The following is a 17,139-nucleotide window of genomic DNA, read 5'->3' as shown; positions in this document are numbered from 1 at the left end:
GGAACTTGCGAAAAAGCTTTATGTTGCTTATGTTATAGTTTAAAGGTTTGAGGGTTTTTAATGGGAATTTTATTTTGGCGTAAAAAAAGTTTAGGTAAAAAACTACTTATTTTAAAAAATCTTTAAGAGAAAAGGCTTTTTTAAGAAATGATAAGTTTTTTTTTAGGGAAAAAGTATGTACAGTCATTTTTAAGAAAAAATTTTGAAACAGTTTTGTTTATAACTTTGTATTTAAAGCTAAAAAAGCGTTTTTCCCAAGACCTTTTGGTGAAAAAGCTTTCTTAGTAAACAAGCTTTTAAAAATGAAAAAGCATTTTTGTTGAAAAAGCTTTTTTAAGAAAATCTCTTTTAATAAAACAACTGTTTTAGAAAAGAGCTTTTAGTGAAATTGTTTTTATGCTTAAACGATCCAAGCTCTATTGAATACAAAAAGCTTTACGTGAAAATGTAATAAAAAACAACTTCTTTGAAGTGATCTCCAAACTTCACATCTTATTCCTAATTAAACACTCTTCAAACAATTAATTAAAATTTTAATATACTAACCCAGCTTTCTTTACATTTTTATCTCGTTTTGTTTCCAAATACATAAATTTAATTGAATTTAAATTCAATTTCAAAACAAACAATCATATCATGATTTCGTTACACAGATAATTAGTTGACAGTTGATAAAAATGATCGTTATTATTTAATTTTATTTTTATAGACAAAAAAAGTGTTAATTGTATTTTAAGTTAGAAAAAAACAACCCAAAGATAGACAAGTTTTCGTTAAGCTTGGTTTCATTTCTTTGTGGTTTGAATTGATCATAAACTCACTCACTCCCCTTTAATTAACAATATTTAGTAAACAATTGTATGATCTTGATTAAAAAATCTTTAAGCAAATTATAAAACTTGTTTTATACAAAAAACAAAAGGAAAGAAGTTGATAAAAAAAGCGTTTGTCTAAAAAGCTTTTTCTTAACAGAAAATACTTTGAAATCTTTAATATCCTTAACAAATTTTAAAATTTTTAACAGTTTTTCTTGGATAAAATTTTTTAATTATTTTTTTTAGAATTTTAACTACCAAGCAACAACAACCACAAAAAACACTTGTTGTTTTACAAAAAAATATCATAAAAACTCCAAAAGTAGAATTTACACTTGTTATCCTCAGATTTTTACACGGTTTCACCTTTTGTCAACAAATATCAACCATATACTAATGTTTTGTGGTCTCTGATGTTGTTATTATTATTATTGTTGCAAGTGTTGCTAGAGCTGTTGTGGATGACTGTTGAGCTGTTGGTGATGATGATGATGACAACACCAACATTATGTTAAATGTCTTAAGACAAACAACTACAACAAACAGCAACAAATGAAAAAAAACGAACTAACATAGTTTGTATTACATTTTCTTTATAGCAGACTTTGACATTTTACCATAACCAAGCCAGAAACACCACCTCAACCACCGACAACTTTTCTGCCACAAAACCTTACAATTTGGCTTAAAAGTGTAAGAAAACACAAGAAAAGCTTACGAGAGACATCCTTTACAAGATCTCGTTCAATATTTTTTTCAGTTTGTTTTGTAGCTGGTGTATGTACGTAAGTATTTTATTGTAATGGTGGGATCACGAGTTTTCAGTTCTTGCTGCAGCACAGCGTACTTGTGCTAAATGTTTAACGCACGTTCGTCACTTGCATTTTACACACAAAACTACAACAAAATATGGATGACCAAAATCTCTTAAAAAACCAAAACAACAACAGCTTTGCTTTGAACACATTTTTTTAAGATTGTACTCAAATCTCAAGTATTGATATTTGTAAATTTCATTTGTTTTTTTTCAAGCATTTTGTTTATTTTTCAAGTTTGGTGCGAAATAAAAAAAGAAAACTGAAACATTAGTATGTAAACCAAATTGAAAATGAAAAGCAGCTTGTTTCTTTTGGCTCACAATCACGCATATTCAGACAGTCTGTAAAACAGCTAGCTATACACTTAGATAGAATTTATTGTGAGAAGAACAGTAACATGCATGCGTTAAGACATGTGCGTTGTAAATGTGACTCGTGTTTTAGTTTTAAGGTTTTTGAGTTTTATTTAAAGAAAAAGGTGTTAAAATTAAGTGCACCGTGAAAAAATACCATGTTTTTTTGGAGTTATTGAGGCAAATAATTTGATTTTGTAGAGAAAGTCTTTTTTAAAGTTTTGATTTAATAAGCCTTTTAAACTTTTTTTAAGCTTTTTAAGCATTTTTTGTAAAAAAGTTTTTTTTTGGGTATATTTTATAAAAATCGATTTTTATTGAACTTTTTTATAATTTTTTTATGGGAAGAGCTTTTTATTAGAAAAGCTTTTATATAAGAACAACTTTTAAACATGATTTTTTATTCGAAAAACTTTTTTTAAATATTTTTTATTAGAAATTTTTTTTAAACAATTTTAAATAGAAAAGCTTTTTGAAAACCATAATTTTTTTACAATTTTTTTTTAATAAAAATCGATTTTTTTGAACTTGTTTTTTTAATAAGAAGAACTTCTTTATTAGAAAAGATTTTTTAGAAGAAGAAAAGCTTATAAGAACATCATAAATAATTTTAAATATAAAAGCATTTTGAAAACACTTTTAATAAAAACAATTTTTCTTAAAGGTAAAGCTTTTTTATTATTAAAGAAAAGATTTTTGAAGTATTTTTATTTGAAAAGCTTTTTAAAACATCTGTAACATATTGTATTTTTTTTTTTTTTTTTTTTTTTGATAAAAAATATTTTTCTTTTTATAAGAAAATCTTTTGAAAAGAAAAACTTTATAAAATTATTTTTAATAGAAAAGCTTTTTGAAAACATTTTTAATAAAAATTATTTTTATTGAATTTAGTTTTTATAGGAAAATTTTATTTTTATTAAAGAAGCTCTTTTATTGTAAAGGTTTTTTATAGAAAAGCTATTTTAAGCTTTTTATTAATTGAAAGCTAATTTTGAAAAGCTTTATGATTGTTGAAAAAAATAATATTACTACCAGAAAGCTTTTCCATTGAAAAAGTTTCTTTTTTATAAGATTTTGATGAAAAGACACTTTTTAAATAAAAAAGCTTTCAATGTCAATTATAATAAGAAATAAAAAAAATAAAATTACTATCAGAAAGCTTTTTTATTAAAAAAAAGTTTATTTTTTATAATTTTTTGATAAGAAAAACACTTCTTAATTAAAAAAGCTTTCAATGTAAATTATTATAAGAAATAATCTTAAAAATAATGTGATATAAAGAAAACTTTTTTTTAAAAAGCTCTCACCTTATTATCAGGGACCAGTTACATGCAAATAATATTATGATTAAAACGACTTGTTAGTAGAAAAGCTTGCTCTTAAGTTTTATTGTATGATTCTACAGAAAAGCTTTCAGCACTTTCACTTGTAAGTAGTACTTAAAAAACTTCCTGTGAGCTTTTATTTGTAAAGCTAAACTTTCTTGAGAAAATCTATTTCCAATCTTTACTTTAAAAGGTCTGAAAGTATAAAAGCTTTCTGTGAGTTTTTATCTCTCTATCTCCCTTTCTCTCTCGCTATCTCTAAAAAGAACAGGAGTATCACTATAAAAAAACCTTATTTGGAAAAAGGGTTATTTTGAAGAAAGCTTTATAATTTTCTGACTATTTCACAAAACGAGCTTTTTCCAAAGTGTTTGCAGCAAATCCTCCTTAATATAATTGATCGTAATTTTTTATGGCTCGATTTTGTCTTGGCCTTATAAATCACAATCCCAAAACACCAAACAAACATAAATTTTTGTGTTGATTTGTAAAATTATTTCAATTTAGCTGTGTGTGTGTTTTTTGTTTAAATGCCCCATTACACTGGCATTGGGGTGGACATATAGACACCAAAAAATCAACAACAAAAATAATATAAAAAAATTCGTATATTAAACTGACTATTGACTGACATATTTCGTTTAGCTATCAGCGAGGCCTACAACTACTTCTATATATATATTTTTTTACTATTTTTCAAAAGCTAAAAATGTTTGACTGACTATAGGCAGGCAGTCGGGCTGCTGGTTGCCTGTAAAAAGGCATTAACCAATAGTTTTCTTACCTTATAAGGTAAAAATGAAAAAAGAAAAAATAACTTGTGTATGTTTGTGGCAAAGTGTGTGTATATAAAAATTTATCTCAAAAATCAATCGTAATATTTTTTTTTCTCAATTTTTCACAAACTTTAGCTGAAAATCTAAAAATCAATATAACAACGAAAATGCTCTTACAGATGAAAACAAAAAACGAAATACGACAACTTTAGTAAATAAATAAAGATTTATGAGACATTTATTTTAATTTTTATATTTATTTATTTTAAACGAAAAAAAATGATTATTATTTTTTAACTCTATGAGAGTAGTAGGCAAGCGAAAAAAAAGTTTATATTAAATTTCTTAAATTTTATATAATAATTTATGACAAATGATGATAAATCAAATTCAGCACACTTCTATTTAATTATAACAAGCTAAGAAAAAGAGCAAAATATAAAAACGCTTTCTTATTATTAACACGGGTTGGTAAGGTTTCTGATAGAGAATGCTCTCATTGCTGTCCGTCTGTCCGTCCGTTCGTCCGTCTGTTTGTCCGTCCGTCTGTTTGTCCGTCCATCCCATCAACTGTCTGTAAAATGTTGCATGAGCTAGTGCTGGCTTTAAGTAATATAATCTTTTTTATGCTTAATGTTGCAGTTGTGGTTATTATTACTGTTGTTGTTGCTTTACTTATGGTTATAAATTACTAATGAATGACATACAATTTAATTGGTTGCACTTGCTTTACACTTGTGTTATGTATTTATTGCTTTAGATTCATACATCCAACCATCCACGCAGATAGACAGACAGACAGTCAACCATATACAACTTACCATCCTTTTAGCTTTCAGAGACTGTTACTAGCTTTACCAGCCATTTAGCTTCACTAGACAGTCACTCAGTTATCTTTTAGTTTAGTCCATCTAGTTATGTGACAGCACATCTTTATAACGCTATTGTTTTTTTTTTTTTTTGTTTAACGATCCTATGGGAGAACCAGTTTATACAATATTTATTTAAACAGCCTACAAATTTGTCAATATATTCTCTTTTTAAGTCTTGATTTTCTTTCTTTCTATCTCTCTCTCTCTCTCTCTCTTTTCTTATTAGTTTTACTTTATTGTTTAATTTCATCTTTTTTTCTGCTTTTAAGTAATCAATCTTCTTGTTTAGAGTCTAAGTTTAATATGATTTTTCTTGATTTCCTGCAGTCAACAAAAACTAAATGTTATTTTATTACATAAATGGTTTTGTTCTGTAGTGGTGATAAAGGGTACTAAAAGTACTTTTTAAGTTACTAATTTGTAAACGGAAAGGAGACAATATTTCCAAGGCATACTTAAAAACTTTGTGCAAATCAAGTTCCGCAAGAAGATATTTGTTAATATAATGGCCTCAGTATTGCAGTGATAAGAAAACTTTTGATATGAAGAACTTTTAACTATAGAATCGTTTCAAAAACTAAAAGTTAAGAATGATAACATAATGTCACTCTTTATAAGCGATATTTTAATAGCATAAAGACCATTTTCTTCAGTAACGCTTTACTGTAATCGTTTTGGAATTTTAATTATAATAAATTTTTAAAAAATTTCCCATAAAACCTACTTGCAAAAAGCTCTCTCTTCTTTTGCTTCTTTTATGTTAAGAGGTTCGCGTCTGGACTATTTTTTTACTCTCTTGCGATAGTATTTAAAGTTTATTGTCTCTACTCACCCTCAGATTGATTCCAGCTATGTGGAAAATCTGTATATGGAACATTAATACCGAAGATATAAATAAAAACCTTCTATAGAAAAGCTCTATCGCTCTCTTTCTCTTTTTCAATTTAGAAGGTTTGTGTCTTAACTAATTATATTTTCTCAGTACGATCTTAGTTGCCGAAGAAAAATTCTCATACTTTTAAACATAAATGCTTGAAGAGCTTTAAATATAGACTTTCGGTAGAACAGCTCTCTCTCTCTCTCTTTCTGGGTGGGACTTTAATAAGTCTTGATCTAAGGTAACGTTAAGTTCTCATGATCTTAATATTTAACAAGAACGTGAGATATGGTTCGAAACACTCCGGAACAGAGAGTAAAAAATTAGTTCTCTAACTAGTTTTGATATTGTTTTCTACAAGTGTGAGCTTACGTACACGTGAATGAAAGAGTACAAGGCAGCTCATTTGAAAGCTCACTGCTGATCTAAACACTCTAGAGAGAGAGAGGGAAAAAGTAAAAAACTAGATTTGTCAGTTTTTTATACAAGTGTGAGCATACGTACGTAAATAAAGAGTACGAGAAAGTTCAGAGCATTTCACTGCTCTAGAGAAAAGCTCTATATTTTCACCTCTGCTTTCTCATATAGAAATGCTTAATTTTGAGACATGATCCTCTTCCACCCATAATGGTACCAAGTTTCTTAATAACAACATTACTCACCTTTAGCAAAAGTACTTTTTCTTCTCTCATCAAATCACCCAACCCAACACTGATCTACATTTAGCTCATTACCAGCAATTAAAGGGTGTTTACAAGCAAACCGTTTATTTTATGAAAAAAAAAACAAACCCATAACGTTATAATAGAACGAGTCCATCATATTGTGTTTTTTTTTTATTTTCTTAATTTCACAATTCTATGACCAAATGGTGCGAACTAACATTTTTACTCGTACATATACGATTTGTATTTGTAAATGGTATTATTTGTATTTAATTGTAATTTGTTGACAAAAACGTACACTTTTTTCCATAATGGAATTTTAATTAATTTCCAGAATGCTAATGTGCGTAATATACCAAAAACAACAACTACAACTATTATAAATAAAAATAAGAAGAATAAATCTAAAAAAGATTTCTTATTATTGATTAGATCACTAGAGAGCAAACAGCAAGAAAAAAAGAGAGTATAATGATCTTAAAGATGGTTAAATATTTAAATCATTTACATTTTTATAAATGCTTTAATTACCATTAGATAATGATAATGGTAATGATGATTTGTTAAATGTTAAATAGGTTTTTCCATAACGGTTATAGAACATTTCAAAGAAAAATTTTTTTTTATTTCAATTATGAAATTGTTAAAAAAAAGAGAAAGAAAAAAATATTATGTAATTATTTAAATCAATTAAAATCAAGATTATTAAGCTGTTCGTTAGATTTTTCTTTAGTTTCTTCTCACACAGTCTTTTCTTGCAGCATTAAAAGGTTAATGTCTAGGCTAAATATTGCAAATGTAGCAATATTTCGCTTTCTAGCAAACATATAACTTTTTATTAAATTTCACCACAAATCTTTAACAAACCAAAAGAAAGTAATTTAAATTTTTAATATTGAATATTTTCACGTAATATTGATTATTTTCTTTCACTTCATTAATGTCAGCCCTTAATAATTTCAAAATAAGTTCTAAGATTATAGTGATATTTTTAGAGCCTCACTTTTACATACAAAGAAATTTTTAAAATTGTTCATAATTTACACGAAATTTGATTATTTAATAAATAGTTTCATTCATTTAAATGCCAAAAGAAAGTTTAATATAAATTTTAGCACGTTTATAATGATAGAAGGGAAAAAAGTTCGAAATTGTTTGTAGCAATATTTACAACGATATTTTCAAAAGTTTTGTTTAACAAAAATTCAAAATACAGCAAAATAAAGATTTATTTTAATTCTTCCCTGGAAACGTGAGTTATTGTTTAAGATTAAAGTTTTAGAATAGCCTTAAAATTATCTTTTAAGTGACAGAAAAGCTTTACTTAAAGCTTGTAGTTTTTCATGATCATGTTCTTTATCTCAGTAAAAGCTTTAGTTACAGCTTATAGTTTTCGATGGTTTTAAAGCTTAGTACTATAAGAATGATTGTGATGAAGTCATTTAATACTTCCAAAGCTTAAAGCTTTTAATTTCTTTCCAAATAATACAAATTCTTGATCTTTATTCTTAAAAGAAGCTTTAGCTTTCTTTTAAGAATAAAGCTTCAAACTTTACTAACACTTTGTTTTTCTTTAAAAATGATAAATGTTCAAAAATATTTCCTAAGCATTAAGCTTTCGATTTCAATTAGAATACTTAAAACATTACAAAAGCTATGTTTTTCTTTTAAAATAAAAGATTTTACTTATTTTAAAGCTTAAAAAGTTTAAATTTTAAGTGAAATGCTTAAAACTTTGCAAAAGCTTTGTTTTTCTTTTGAAATATAAGATTTTTGTTATTATAAAGCTTAAAAAGTATTCTGTTTTAATTTTAGTTATTTTAAAGCTTAAAAACACATTTTAAAAGTTAAAAAAGCAGTTACTATAGCAAAAGCTTGATTTGGTAAAAAGCTAGATACTCCTTTCTTTCTAAAAACACAGATCAGACCCATTACATGCATATGTAATAACACAGATCAGATCCATTACATACATATGTAAGAAGTAAAGCTCTGATTTCAAGGCTAAAGAATGTATCAGAAGAAGCAACACATTAGACCACTACAAAAGCGTTCGCACGACAATTGGATCATCGTTCCGGATTCACTCGAGTCATACTCAGACAAAAATTGTCAACTAAGCAAAAGCTGTACCAACCGAAAGTTTTTCTTCGGAAAAGAACTATTGGCCACAGTGGAGCTGTTACAGCAACAACAACAACCGAAAGCTTTAAAGCTAAGCACAAAAAGTTTTATTAGACCTTATAGAACATTATTTAAAAATCATTTATTAATGTAATTATTTTGGAAAAGCTTAGTACACTATGGGACATAAACTTTTGTAGGTAGGAAAGCTTTGTTTTAAATAAGCTTTATACCAATTACAGCTGTTAACATGTGACACCGAAAAATATATTTAACAAAAAAACTTACAGTAAAATCTTCTTTATATAATTACTTGTAATTATTATCTCTTAATTTATTTAAGCTATTTTTAAATAATTTCCCCATAATTAACAAAACCTATAAGCAAATGTACCAGTAAAAATTTCAACAGACAATCAAGGGTAATTTCTTTCGAAAAAGGTCATCACATACATACATTGTAGATGTTCAAATCATTAAAGCAGACAATCGACAAAATATTAAGACTTTATAAAAACACACCCCTCAAAAGAAAAAGTCGCCAGTCAAAACAAGCACAATTTTAATTTGTATTCTATTTGTATTTTTTTTTTTTTTTTCAATTGATAAATAAGAAAATTTTCTTTATATACAATACTACTATTTATGTATAAAAATTTTCTTATTTTATTTATTTCATTAATTTACTTGAATTCAAAAAAAAAAAAATAAAACAGAAATATTTTGTGCGTCAATATTGTAGAAATGAAAAGAAATTTGTAGCTGCTGTTGTTTCAGCAAGAAAAATTATTGTTATTATTATTGTTATTCGTGGTGTTGTTGTTATGATTATTTTGTGTCGGTGTCATAGCGGTGATTGACGTCAAACTTGACAATCAGTTCAGTCTATATATGTTGAATAAGAAGAAGAGTACGAAAAAAAAATAATATTAAAAATATATATTGAATGAAAAAACAAACCGTACGATCACCGACGCCTTAATAATAATAATTTCAAAATATACATATATAAAGGAAATCGTACCAACTGATCACTGTGACGGTTTTGTGGTTGTTGCAAATAAATATTTTTGAGTGAAACAAATACATAGACATTAAAAGTTTTTTTTTTTAACAGTCGTCTACTCACTCATTCATACTTATACATTTTTTGCATAAAGTCAATCATAATAAAAGTTTAACCAACCAACAAAAAGTTTGTTTTAAATGTTTTTTTCATACGAGCCCTCCGATCACATTTGAGCCTAAATATACGGTTGTAGGGATTTCTTTATCTTGATCTCTTGATCGTCACACATGACACATTGATGAAATTCCTTTTAAGACACTGAAATGTCCAGATTTCTTTATCCGATCTTGATATATTTATTGATCATTTTATACGACTTTTTTAAACGATCATGATATGTAAAATGTTCTCTTGTACCTTGATATCTTGATTTCACTTAATGTGCACTTTTCTTTATACGATCTTGATCTATTTATTGATCATTTTATAAGATTTTTTTACACGATCATGAGATCAAAAATGTTGTTTCTTACGTTGATATCTTAATTCATTTTATATTGCTGAAATGTTCAAATTTCTCTGTCCGATTTTGATCTATTGATCACTTTATAAGGTGGTTATTTACACGATCATTACAAGTTCATTTTTACCTTGATGTCTAAAGTTTGTATGAGTTCTCAATGTGATCGTTTGATCGTGTTCAATAGATCTAAACAAATGAGTTTTTCTATACTATCGAAAAGAACTTGTAATCTTTTTAAAGTGAATTAAAAACTTGACATGATCAAGTGATCAGAACAGCTCTTTTTCAACTAGATTGGTCAAAACAAAGGAAATAAGAGTTTGTCATAAAAAGAGCTTAATAAAAAAGTTTAATAAAGAAAAGAATTTGATCCTTTTGTTGCCTCTCAAAGTTTCTATGAATCCATAAAAAAATTATATCGATAATGAGGAATCTTGCTCTTTTGCTTTTGCAAATAAAGAGCTCTCATTTATTGCTAATTTAGATTTATTCCAGGCATCAATAGAGAGTTCTCTGTTGCTCTCTTTTCTTTCAGAGAACTAATTTTGCTCCCTGCCGTTTGCTGGTTTATATACTTGAGTGAGTAAAGGTAGAGAAGGAAGATTAAGAGAGCTAGTTAGAGGGATCTTTGTTGATAACTGTTCTAAAGTTTTTTGCAGTATTAAAACATAAATAGTTCTCCGGAAACTATATGAGAGAAGGGCTGGAGTTTGTAAGTCTCTTGGCTTTTTACGAGCAATTCTGTTTGAATGAGGAAGAGCATAAGATTTTGGGGAGAGAGAGAGAGCGCGCTTAGCTGATAACTGTTTAAGAGTAATTAAACAGTTATCAAACTTACATTTATGAATGAAATATCAGAGAGTTTTATGTGTCATTCAACGTTTAACAAGATATTCAGACGCTTTTAAGATGATGATCTTAATAATTCTGTTAACATGATCGTTTTGCTATTACAATGGGAAGTTTGCAAACTATAAAAAGCATGATCGTTACAAAAAAACTTATATTTCCAAAAAAATAAAAATACCTATTTATTGAATTTTTTATTTTGCTTTAAAGTTTAAACTTTGGGCTTCCAGTAAAGGCCGCCTTTCAAGGATCGCTAATAATATGTCTCCCATATTATTGTGCATGTTAGCGTTTATTACTGATAAAAATAAAGGCATTTTGGAGACTTAAAGTAAACATCGTTGTTGCTTCCACATTTAACTGTTGCTGGTGCTGCTGCTGCTGCCATTTGCTATGACTGCTGCTGTTGTAGGAGTTAACATTTGCTTTTCTTTACCATACACAACACACAGTTACAACAATGCATTCGTATAGAACAACTATAATACATTTTTTTTATGCATACAACACACAATATGCAAATGAATTGAAAGGGTATCGTTGTTATTTGAACTTTTTTTGTTGTGTTTTCTTTTTATTCATTTTGTATTTAATTTTTTTATTTTGTATTTTATTAGGGAATATACATTGATGTTTTTGTTGTACTCTGTTCTGTTTCTGTTAGTTCTGACTGCAGTGTGTGAATAAAGTTTGAAAAGATTTTTGTCAGGGTATTTTAAATGTGTGTAAATTGAAATAAATTAATTTTGATCATTGATCGTTATTTGATTTTTTTTTTTTTGGGAAAATTCATGACATACATATTGCTCTTGATAAGTAGATTTATTTTCAGTTACAGTTTTTTTTCGGGGGAAGCAGAAATATTTTCTTATCGCTTTTTTAATCAATGAAAAAAACAACTTTTTTTTTTAAGAAATTAAAGTAAATATTTAAGTTTTTTTTGGGGTTTTAAACAAATATATTTAAATAGTTCTTTTAAAATTTCAAGGATTTTTTTAAGTCTTTAAATTAAAAAAAAATCAAAATTTGATAATTTTACAAAATTTATAAAAATTTTTATTATTCAAGAATTTTTCATGTTTAATTTAAAATAATTATTTAAATTACCAAATTATCGCAAATTTTTCTGCTTAGTTTTTAATAAATTATTTGCTTTAATTTTTTTTTTTTTAAATCAAAAAAAATTAAATTCCATTTAGTTTATTGGCGCTTATGGTAATTAGAGCCAATTTTATACTTTTTTGTTGATTACTTTATTTTTTTCTGAATTTTTTTTTATAGAAATTAAATATTTATTTTTGCTGTTTCTCATCAGTAATTTAAGACCCCATTTCAGCAACATGCGCCTATTAAACATTTTATTTAATTTTTTTTTTAATTTTATAGCCATTTAATATTATTATTTTGTTCACCATTAAAAAAAAAATTAATTAGTTCTCATCAATTTTTTGCAAAATTTGTAAATTTTTGCAAAAATTTTTTGAAATGAAGTGAAGAAAAAAAATTAAAAAGGAAATTAATATTTGAATTGATTAATGAATTTTTTTCGGATTTGAGTTAACTTAGAAATATTGAAAAAAATTATATTTCTTTTAAATGCTTTTAAAATGATCCCTTTTTAATTTAATCAAAATTGACATAAAATATTCAAAACCTTAAAAAATTCAAAACAAAGTTTCTCTTAACTTTCTAAGAATACAAGGTCTTTGCTAAGGACCTTCGCTTTCTAAGAAGTGCTTACTTAAAATATACAAATCATCTTATGATTTTTTTGACTTTACAACACTTTAACTTATATGAATAATATTTTCAAGTACAACGTATACTTATACATTCGAATTTAAAGGAAATTTTTTATTTAGATTCATAAACAAATTGGTAACTATTAACCTAAAAGAATTCGGATATATCTTTCCAACTTAAACTAAAACATTTCCAGTAAAAACTGTCATTACTATGTAAGGGATAAAAATTCTAATGAACTATTAAGTACTTATATAACACATTACTAGTCACACCTGTTTGAAGTGTTTGTATTTAATCTAGCCGATATGTAGTAGTAATTAATAAGTATGTGGTTAGGTATAAACAGTCGAGGATCCAATAAATATTTTTGGTTAAAAATTCATTTTTTTCACAATTCTTTTTATACCCTACACCACTATAGTGGGGAGGGTATTATACGTTTGTGCTGATGTTTGTAACATACAAAAATATTGGTCCAATACCCACCTTAAAGTATACCGATCGATTCAGAATCATTTTTTGAGTCGATTAAGACATGTCCGTCCGTCCGTCCGTCTGTCCGGCTGGCTGGCTGTCCATGTAAAATTTGTGCGCAAGGTACAGGCCGCAATTTTCAAGATAATTTGATGAAATTTGGACCAAGCATGTTTTTTGGCACAAGGACGAAGCCTATTGAAAATGGTTGAAATCGGTCCATTATTTCACCTAGCCCCCATACAACCGTACTTCCCGATTTGAACTTTTTATGCTATAATTACGTAAAATATTCTGCTATCTCTCTAAAAATTGGCACAAATAAGTTTTATATAAGTATAAATGATACTGCAGATTTTCGTAAGGATCGGCCTATATTTGACCCTAGCCCCCATACAAACCCCCCTTCAAAAAATGACTTAAACGTCTAAAATTGACTTGTAACCATTTGTATCGCAATGAAACTCAACAAAACTAACTGTTATTTAGAAATATATCCTTTTCCCAAATTTACCGAGGATCGGCCCATATTTGACCTATATAAAGCCTTATTTAGAAATTTTAGTTTTTTATCAATAAATGGCTTAAATATTTTGGAATTATGGTAATATTCAACATAAAAGTTTCTTTACAAAAAATAAAAATTTTATAAAAACTAAAAATTTTAAAAATATACTCATGGTGTAGGGTATTATATGGTCGGTCATGCCCGACTATACTTTCCTACTTGTTTTAATAAGATTTAAAACTGATAGAAAATTCATCAGTAGAATGAATTTTGTAGTAAATAGTATGTAACGTGCTTTTATTTTAAAATATTTACATTTAGATTGAGAAAACTTTATAAATAGTATGATATAGTTTTATTAATACTTCATTGAACTGAATTTGTTAGATTATTTTCGAAATTTGGTATAATACATGTCTGTCCGTCTGTTTGTCATTTTAAGCAATTGTAAGAGTATTCTGTCAATCAATTTACGTTAATTTTTTTAAGCAATTGTAAGAGTATTCTGTCAATCAATTTACGTTAATTTTTTTTTTTAAGAAAAGTTATTTCTGACATTTTTTCCTCATTGCTGGTAAATCGGGATAACAGCTGAATTTCATGGACTAAACAATATTTTATATGCTATTTTTTCAATAAAAAAATAAATATAAGTTATATTATAATAATGTTAACCTTGATTAATAAATTTTAACAAATGTAAATCTGTCCCATTATTAAGATTCTTTGTCAATAAGATTTCATTATCAATGTTAGACTCAGAATATTCTTGATATCTTGAACATTCTCTAAAGTTTTTCAAAATACTTTAGGATCCTACTCTAACTCTAATGTATTTTCTGTTGTTATGATTTAAATTAGTTGGATGTGAAGAGGCCCATCTACTTGTGATGTTTAATTCAACATTTGACTCATTGGCTAAATCTTCAGATAGTCTTTGTTTAAATTTTTTTTTTTTTAATTAAAAGTATTTTTTTTTTTAATTTTTTTAAAAACTTTTAAAATTTTAGCAAAAGCTGATTAAATGACATCCCAGCAAAAAAAAAAAAAGAAAATCTTTCAAAGAAGTGAAAAAGAAGTAGAATTTTTTTCCATGGAAGCACTGAAAAAGATCTCAAGAAGTGATGATTTAAACACAGACTTGTTATAAAGGGGGTTGTTCTTTTTATTTGCTTTCAAATTCACTACATTTGAAGTCATACTCAGAGTGTAATTTTTATGTTCTTTTTCTGAAAGTTATTAAAAAATGAAATTTATCAATTAACTCCAAAATAAAATTGATTTAATTTAAAAATGTTCAGTATAAAAGAAAATATAACTTCAATTTAAAAAAAAAAAAAAAAAATTGGAAACTTTTCGCTTCTTTGGAAGTCAATAAACATCAATTGCACAGAAGTTAAAAAATAACTTGGTGCCACTTTTCAAGTGGTGATAAATGTAATTTCTTTTAGAAGTACTTCGTTTTATTTTTGCTGGGAAGTACTTACATAACCTCTTACTTTTCCATGTTCAAGGCCTGCCAATTAACGAACAAAAAGCTTAGGTTTATAGTCTGTTTAAGCATTTAAACATGAGCATGAGTAAAACATGAGTAAACACACTTTTAAACTACTTTTTTCTAAGTAGTTATTTCAGCAGTGATTTGTAAGCAAGCGTGATAAGTACTTGCTTCCAATGTCATTACCGTGTTAATGCAATAAAGAAAATTGTTTCTTTTTTAGCTTTTTTAACTCATAACTTTGTAATGTAAGTTATTGTTGCAATTATATGAATTTTCAAACATCAACACAAATTACAAAAAATGTAAAACATTTAATTTGTTTTAATTATTCTGATTTTCTAAAGTATAACAAAATGTTTGTCTTTTGTTTAACCATTTAAATTGTAGGAGCAGCCATTGTATTAATTTGCACGTGCTTAGAAAAATTTAAATAAAATCGAAAAATAATAAAAAATGAACATAATTTGGCTGAAATTTTTTAAAGAAATTCAGCAAAATAAACAAAAATGGTAGAAATAAAGTTTAAACAAAAACACCTTTTTTTAAATAAAAAAGACAATTTAAAAAGACAACCAACACATATAAAATTAAGGCTAAACTCTATAACTAAATAAAGCTTAAAATGTTTAAGCGACGGCTTAATGAGGTTTAAAAAAGAAAAAAACACAAAATTTTATAATTTTTAAAATATTTTTAAAATTTTTATTTATTTATTTTTTAAATAAAAAACCTACCTTTTTTTGTTAAAAATTTTGTGTTGAGAACTGCTGTTGCTTAAGCCAGATAATCCAAATTTTTTCCTTAAGTTAATTATTTTATTAATTTTCACTCACAGTTTTTTTTTTAAGTTTTTCTTTAATTTTATTTCTTTAACTTAAATATCACACTGTTTTGTTTAGAATTCTTTTTTTTTAATAAATAAAAAAAATTTATTTTAATAAGTTTTATTTTAGAATTTTTATTAATTATTTAGAAAATTTTAATTTTATTTTTTTATATTTAATTTATTTATAAAAAAGATTGGCAAGCTTGTTGTGTAAGTATTTTTAATTTTTTAAAAAAAGCGTAAAAAGTTTTATTTTTTTTTTTTATTGTTTACATAATTTGTTAATTTTAGTTTAAATAATTTTTAAGGCTTTAAGACACTTTTTTGTATGCGGCACATATTTTTTTATAATTTACAAAATTATTATTTTTTTTTTTTTGTAATAAATTGGCAAGATTTTTAATTTATATGTTTTAGCTTAATAATGCTACTTTTGTTTAGAAAAAAAGGTACAATTTATTTTCTTTTTTGCTTTTAAAATCCACTGGTAAATCTTTTTTTTTTGTAAAATTTTTTATTTAATTAATTTCTCGGTTTTAATTTTAACTGAAACTAAGAATCCAAAGTTCGCAATTATTTTTTTGTATTTTCTTTGAAATGAAAAAAAATATATATTCTGTTCTGTATTTGAGTAAAACGCGTTGCACGCACATTACCCGTCAACGTGCAATCAACAAATAACGTTACACAAATTGTGATTTTTCCTCATACAGTAGTAACAGCAAAAACAACAACAACAACCACAATAATAAACAAACATCTAGTAAATGTATCTATGTGCGTATGTTTGTTTGTATGTATGTATGTATGCCTGTATGCAACCAATATAGTGTAGTAGTAGTGAGTGGTTGATGTTTGTTGCTGTTGTTGTTTAGTGTGGCAAGTATGGTGTTGTTGTGTTGTTTTTCAATTTCGGACAAAATGAAAAGTACAACAAAAAAAAAATCACGAAAATTTTTTTTACAGATTTTTCTAAACACTACCGCTCAGAGGTAAGTACCACGTACTAATAGTTAGCTGCAACATATGAGTATGCGTTGTTTGTTGCAAGTTGCCAGTAAATGTGTGTAGAAAATGC

General features: G+C 26.2%; 1 protein-coding gene and 1 long non-coding RNA gene across 2 annotated transcripts in view; one reads left to right on the top strand and one right to left on the bottom strand.

Annotated features, from left to right (window-relative positions):
• The window catches only part of LOC111685240 (zinc finger E-box-binding homeobox 1), a 73,940-nt gene extending 57,789 nt beyond the window's left edge, over nucleotides 1-16,151 (bottom strand). The window contains exon 1 of the mRNA XM_046951542.1: nucleotides 15,970-16,151. The gene's annotated coding sequence lies outside the window, so the exon portion shown is untranslated. The remainder of the gene's footprint in view (nucleotides 1-15,969) is intronic.
• LOC124420032 overlaps nucleotides 1-17,139 on the top strand; it is a 140,042-nt gene that overhangs the window by 7,855 nt on the left and 115,048 nt on the right. The window lies entirely within an intron of this gene.

This window comes from Lucilia cuprina, chromosome 5, assembly GCF_022045245.1.
Source record: "Lucilia cuprina isolate Lc7/37 chromosome 5, ASM2204524v1, whole genome shotgun sequence".
In the NCBI taxonomy this organism is placed as follows: Eukaryota; Metazoa; Arthropoda; class Insecta; order Diptera; family Calliphoridae; genus Lucilia; species Lucilia cuprina.
Note: the sequence above shows the minus strand (reverse complement) of the source record. Positions and strands in the feature narration are given on the sequence as shown.